The sequence below is a fragment of the Pteropus medius genome, unplaced genomic scaffold (genome assembly GCF_902729225.1).
Source record: "Pteropus medius unplaced genomic scaffold, Ma_sr-lr_union100, whole genome shotgun sequence".
In the NCBI taxonomy this organism is placed as follows: Eukaryota; Metazoa; Chordata; class Mammalia; order Chiroptera; family Pteropodidae; genus Pteropus; species Pteropus medius.
In genome coordinates this window covers 40,193,158-40,200,741 of record NW_024351730.1, presented here as the reverse complement: position 1 = coordinate 40,200,741, position 7,584 = coordinate 40,193,158, and the positions used below count along the sequence as shown (strand labels likewise).

General features: G+C 32.5%; 1 pseudogene; it reads left to right on the top strand.

Moving 5' to 3' along the window:
• The first annotated feature begins 2,326 nt into the window (after positions 1-2,326).
• On the top strand, positions 2,327-2,445 carry LOC120588405 (uncharacterized; annotated as a pseudogene).
• Positions 2,446-7,584: the final 5,139 nt, after the last annotated feature.

The following is a 7,584-nucleotide window of genomic DNA, read 5'->3' as shown; positions in this document are numbered from 1 at the left end:
TAAGAAGATACTTATATTTTCATATAGGCTTTATACCATATGAGGAATTTTTATTATTCCATTTGACAATAATAATAGGCCCATTAGTCAGATATTGCTATTCGTACTTACAGATGGGTAAATTAAAGCTCAGTGAAGTCATATGACTCAACCAAGGTCACAACAGATATGAGAATTTGGATCTGGAATTGAAATTCGGGTCTTCTCGTTGAAAAATATTTTACTAAACCTACTATAGTGGTTCTGAAAATGAAACAAAAGTCCTCAAATTAAATTATATAATAATAATAATAATAATAATAATAATAGCCTGTGCTTCTTATGTGTCAGACACTGATTCAAAAGCTCTAATTAACTAGATTAATCTTTATAATAACCCTATACATACGATCCATATTACAGCTGTGCAAACTGAGACCCAAAGAGGTCATAATTTCCCCTTAGTCACTCAGGTAAGAAGTAGCACAGTCAAGATTTGACCTTAGGCTACCAACTCCCAAGTTTCTGCTTTTATATTTTCATAAATGCAGTGTTGTGTGTGCTACGCTTAGCCCAGTAACTGACACACAGTCAAATTCCCAAGTAACTGCTAACAAGTGTTGTTATTAATATCTAAAATAGACTCCACTTTGTTAACAGAGAATATTTTTGAATAATAGCAATTATATTGTGGGGGAAAAAAACCCATTTAGATAGTGAGGATTAAATATATAATTTATTAATACTTAATTTTTAGTATATAACATACATTCATATGGCATTGACTCTTTTTAGAATTAAACAAAGTCAAGAGAATAATAAATTTTTTGAATACTATCAACACCCACACAAGAATATTTCTTTTTTTTGTCAAAATAACATACAGTCGTAGACAATACAGAGTAGAATCTCCTTTTCTATTTGAAAAATAGATACGATCTCTGAGAGCACAAAATCTAAAAATATTCCTTGTTAATAAATTGGAGTCCGTTTTGGATATTTATTACCTAAGAGGTATGTAGTTTTAACAGCGAACATTTATATATCAAGAAACTGAGAATAAGAAAGTTAAATAACTTATTACATCTCACAGTTAATGACAGAGCTCAGAATCTAATCAGTCTGGTTCTAGAGACTGAATGGAAAGTTTTGTAACAAGCGGGGGTTAAGACCACTTCAGATGCTACTTTCTTGGAATGGTCGAAAGTGTAGGAAGTTCATCATGAGAAACCCTCTGTGCTATGAGGGACTGTGGATGGTCTCAGAGCCATTTACCAAGTTCATCTCCACAAAATAAGCCCTTATTTCTTTTACCATGTAAAGAAATGCAGTGATATATACATATTTGCTTAATTTTCTCCATTAGTCTTCTGGTATTTCTACACATTTCGAAAGTCATGTCAATTTTATAGAGTTATTAATCTTATAACAAATTGTCTAGTTTGTTGAGCAAAATATTATTCTTTTATTATTTCTATTCTGATTTGTGTGACAATGGTTATTGTTGAAATGCATGTTTCTACAAGCTATATGCATTCATTTATCGGCTCTGATTTAAAGGCTTAGTCAAGGTATACAAATTTTGTCTATTTTATTATACTTTTTTCCAGTACGGAACAATATTTTAAATATTACTACAACTAATGATATTGTTTATTCCTATTTGTTTTGTAAGCATGAAGGCACAAATCCATAGAAACTAACTCAGCCCTGTGTTTGAAGCCTCTGTACACTCTTTTACTCATCTGGGATAAAATATTGGGGTATTTTATGAACTTCCAGGGCAAAGTTTCAGGATTACTATCATTTTTTTCATAAAGTAAAATAAAATACAAATGTAATAATTTCTTACCTATGTAAAGCATAAAGCATTTAAAAAAATACCACCCCTTTCTTATGCATTTTCTCACTTGATCCTGGTAACAAACCAATGAAATCATTGAGAGATAAATTATTGCAGGATTGTTTATATTGTTTCTTCTTCTTCAAAAATTCTCAAGAATTTTTACAGAAAGTATAATTCAGATATTTTGTTTGACCCACAAGTTTTGGCATGTATGGTGCTTTATTTTTTTTTTTTAAATTAAGTTTTTTAAAAAACTTAAAAGTTGGGAAATATCACATAATATTTACATAATATAAATATTTTGTATTTCAGAACAGCTGTAATAAAATAGCCATACTTTATCCTACTTTTTAATCTTCAAGTGAGAGTTGATGAGGAAATAAATGTAGTAATGTGTCTAGAAAAATATATTTTGAAAATGTCATTACTGTCAGAGTAGAAATAGAAATAAGAAACTAAATTTTTCGTTGATAAATTTTATTTATAAAATTTTGTTTTTCAGTCCATGGCCATGCCACCCTGAACAAGCCCAATCCCGTCTGATCTCGAAAGCTAAGCAGGGTTGGGCCTGGTTAGTACTTGGATGGGAGACCACCTAGGAGGACCAGGTGCCGTAGGTGTAAAAAAAAAATAAAATAAATAAGGGATTGTAAACTGACAAGGTTCTTGCAATCTGTGAAGTCAAGCAAGGGTTGCCTTGCCAAAAACAACAACAACAACAAAATTAAAAATAAGATACAATTTTGTTTGTCTCTTGAAAACCTTGAAGATATGATCACATTAGGCCTATAGTCCTACTTGACAACCAGCTAAGAGCTGAGCGTCAGTTTCCTCCCCTACAGAGACATAGGCTATGCAGTTTACTATGCCCTCAGAGCAGCTCTGCATTCAAACCAAAAAAAAGTTGTTGCCATATGCAGATTATGCAATTAATAACCTTGTGAAACTTTATTTTTTCATATTGAAAAATAGATATATCGATATTTTATAAGGATGTTGTGATGATATAATATGTGTCAAAATACTTTGGAACTGTACTCTGCTAAGCAATTTCAATGTGCCGTTTATTAACAACTAAAACTTTTCTAAGAATATATACTCATTGGTACTTTGTATTTACATAAATGTTAAAATATTGGTAGGTGTTTCAAATCCTCCAACTGAATGATACTGTGTTACGGTGACAAGTGGTTTTGCTTATAAGAAGAGCACAGTAAATGGGAGTGAGGGTGAAGGCGTGGGAGGGGAAGCACTCACAGAATGGCCGCCGTTGGCTTGCTGCTTTCTCAGGCTTGCTCTCTTTGCTCTTTTGTTGAGAATGTTGAAGAAAACTGAGGAACCATGCTTCCCTGCTCTCTGCTCTTCAAACGTGACGCTTTATTCTGCTCTTTTTCCAGAACTTGTTAGATGACTCATTTAGGTGGTTCTGCTAAAAAGTGAAGCTTGATTATTATGGAGACACATTTTACATATGTTTGTCTAATTATTTCTTTCTTTAGATTCTCATTTCCCCTGAAATTCAGGCTTCAACCAAAACTTTTAGAATGTGATCTTAATTTATACATAGGCTTTCAATTTTTAAAAATTTTTCAATTTATCTTTAATTTTGAACTGATGTTAGAAATACAGAAAAAGTTGCAAAAAAATTGAATAATTTCCTTATATTCCTCACCCTCACATTCCCTAATATTATCATTTTACATAACCACAGCAGAGTGGCAAGATCAGAAAAAATTAAGCATGAATATAACATTATTAACTATTACTGTATTGAACTTATTTGACTTTTATCATTTTTCCCACCAATGTCCTTCTTTTCTTTTTTTTTTTTTTTACTCCCAGGATTATATCCAGGAATATAGTTGTGATTTTTCCTTAGTCTGTTTTAGTCTGTAACAGTTTCTTAGTCTCACCTTGCCTTTCATGACTTGACACTCTTGAAGTAAACTGATCACGTATTTTGTTTTCTTTGAAATGGTCTTTTTATCATCGTCTCAAAAACCTGTGTCTTTGTGCTGATCTACATTAGGTTCCTTTCTTCTCAGTTTGTTGGAATAAGAGTATTTTGGAAGATGTATCTGGATGTGAAGCTCCACAAAAAGAATGCAAGGTAGAATTAGTAATAATTTAAGAAGGGAAGAATGAACCAGATTCTATAGTAATTATGATAATTGGGTAAAAAGGCAAGAATGTTTAAAAATATCAGGTAGTCAGTGGATCAAATTAAAATTTATTGACACCCCACAATGTATTCTTTGAATGATGGTGGAGATGAAGTCTCTTAAGAGTACGTCTGGTCTGAAGAACAGCCATTTCTTGTGAGAAATTGAGTATCTATTAAAGTGTGGGAGGCATCTGATAAAGAGGTTGGAATAAATTGCCCTTCCAGTCCTTTTGCTGCTCTGCCTGAAAGAATGGAATTTGTTAAAATAACAGTGTGCACTTTATTTCCGGCTTTTAAAGCCTCTGTCAAATAGCTCTTGTGAACTAGAGAAGCAATGTGATTAAAATGAAAAATGTTCTTCCACTTTATAGGGACCAGTGGGAAGAGAAAAAGTGCACAGGAATATATTGGTACATATACTTTCCATTATTTGAAAAGTCTGTTGCATATGCCTCTCAAGTAGGAACAGACTTATCTCTTTGGTCATAGTGCGGAAGAAGTAAAATGTGGTATTATTAATACTTGGTCATAGAAAAGTGGGGGGATACACCACGTAACATTTCCTTTTTAAAAATGTGCTTATACAGGTGACTAATAGACATGACAAGAAGCTCAACATCACTAATCATTAGATAAATGCAAATTAAAACCCCAATGAGATATCACCTCATACCTTTCATTATGGCTGTCATCAATAAATCAATAAACAAGTATTGTTGAGGATGTGGAGAAAAGGGAACCGTTGTACACTGGTGATGGGATTGTAAATTGGTGCAGCCACTATGGTGGTTTCTCAAAATATTATGACCTTATGAACTACCTTATGACCCAGCAATTCCGCTTCTGGTTATTTATCTGAAATAAAAACAAAACAAAACAAAACAAAACAAAAAAACTAATTTAAAAAGATATACACATCCTTATTATGTTCATTGAAGCATTTTTTACTATAGCCAAGATATAAAAGCAGCCTAAGTGCTCATCAGTGAACAATTGGATAAGAAGATATGAATATATATATAATGGAATATTACTCAGTCATAAAAAAGATTGAAACCTTGCCATTTGTGACAACATGGACAGACCTAGAGAGCGTTAAGCTAAGTGAAATAAGGAAGACAGAGAAAGACAAATATCATATGAATTCACTTATATGTGGAATCTAAAGGAATAAAAACAAATGAACAAACAAAACAGAAACAGACTCATAGACACGGAGAACAAACTGATGATTGTCAGATGGAAAGTGGGTTGGGAGGTTGGGTGAAAAAGGTGAAGGGATTAAGAAGTACAAATTGGTAATTACGAGATAGTCACAGGGATGTAAAGTACAGCATAGGGAATATAGCCAATAATATTGTAATAACTATGCAAGGTGCCATGGATGTGTACAAGACTTGTTGGGGGCAGGGAGGTGTCACTTTGTAAATTGTATAAATATTTAACTACTGTGCTGTATACTTGAAGCTAATATAAAATGATACTGAATTTCAACTCCAATAGAAAAATAAAAAAATATTATAACATCAAGCTCTATGCTCTATACATCGACCTCCATGTGCATTTAATAAATGTTTTAGTTCTAAAAAATAAGTTCATTTTAAAAAGGATTTTCTGTAACTCATCATGACTAAATACTGTTCTATGAGGCACCCTTAATCAAGCTTCTGACTTGTAGGAGAAAAGTGGATTTCCCCTCAAACCCACTTTATTCTATGATTTGAAAATGCCCTGTACATATTAGGCACTCAGTATATGATAGTAATGGTGATGTTGAAGTAACAAATACCTGGGAATGAAAAAATTAAGAGTTCAGTGCTGACTTAAATTACGTGAATATAAGTGAGAGGTTAACACAGTGCTTGAAAAGGCAAAGGAAGGAAAGACTGGGGAGATGAAAAGAATGTGGAATGGCAATAACTTACCCCTTATTCAGAGATTCCGTGTGAAGGGAAATGCTCTAAAATCATACTACTACCCAAGTTTATAGAGACGTAAGTGTGCTTTATTGATTCGGTGTACTGCAAGTAAGTGACAGAATGCATTTGCCTTCTCTTGGAAACAGAGACACTAAGATACAAGATGTGTAGCTCTACCTCAGACAAAATTACATAACACACAGGAGGAAAGGCTGTCATTAGAACTAAGCCACCATAATTTGGTCTTGGAGACTTCAAAGAGTGTGCCTTATAGTTGCAGTATTTTCTGGATGAGAAAACTCAGACTACGATGATGTAAAAATGTTCTTGTTAAACAAATCAAATACCACCAAATGAAAAATGATTTAGAAAATAAGGCTTCAATGTACCTAACCTAAGTCTGTTATGATCATCAGCAGCTCCTAGTTTCCCACTAACTTCCCTTGTGCCTTCTCTGTTTTCATGCTCTGCATTCATATTCATATATGTTCTTTCTCTCTATCCATAATAAGAGACAAAGAACAAACTATGATTGAACATTGAGGGAAATTAACCAATATTTCAAATGTACCTTGAGTAAATAGCTTAACAATAAAACTAATAATTAAAATTACTGTAGTTGTGGCCAAGTTCAAAGCAAGGCTTATAGAGTTTTCTTACCTTTCAATTAACTGAAACTTTAAGTCCAATTTCACATTCATTAGCATAGTTACTATCATTTAAATGCTTTCTTCATGGAATCCTATATAGAAAATATTTAAAACCCTCTCCATACCTTCATCAGGAGTCCGGAAACTTGCTTTTCTTTCTTAGAACATAATCTAAACCTTTAAGATCCAAGACCATATTGTTTGGAAGATAAGACAGACTCCAATTTAACCAAATTTCATCATTCCTTAATTTGTTAATTTTCCGCAAGAAGAAAAATCCATGCTAGTTAGGGACTGGCCAACGATTAGAACTCTATGTTGATTATTAAGTAAATTTTTTTTTTCGAATAATGCATTTATAATTGATTTTCAAGCCAGACCTGGTTCTCTCATATTTTGAAAATATGCTTCATTAATATTGCTCAATATACTTCTGCTTTTAACTTTTACTGGTCCTTTCTCAATGTCTTGTGTTTTTGCTTTTTAAATAAGAGATATTACAATAGAGTACAGTTATCAAATTTTATAACTTTGTCTTATGTTTGTTTATTATAACATGTGATTTTTAAGGATACTACTAATAATACTGAAGGTCTATATGAAGATACTGAATAAAATTAGACACGAGCTCAAGAACTATCTTTCAAAAAATAAAAGATAGAAAAAGGTGACTTTTTCTACTAACTTTAGAGTGACACAAAATAGGTAGGGCATGTTTCTTTTGTTACAGGATGATGGTTTGTATTAAAATTTGAGCTGAAGTTATCTGGATTTGAAATTGAGCAACTCAGAGCAATGATTCAAGAATTAGTATCATGTGTTCAGAGAAAGTAGCTGATGGTATTCCACAGGTGCCCAATAAAAATATATGATATTCATTGAGCACATATGAAGAGGCAGAAACTGTACTAAGCTCTTTAGAAATTTATGGAAAACTCAGTATAGTCCTTCCCCAAGAAAACCCATATTTTTTCTTATGGCCAGACATGACTAGGACTTATTCATTGGATTTTAGGCTTTTATATG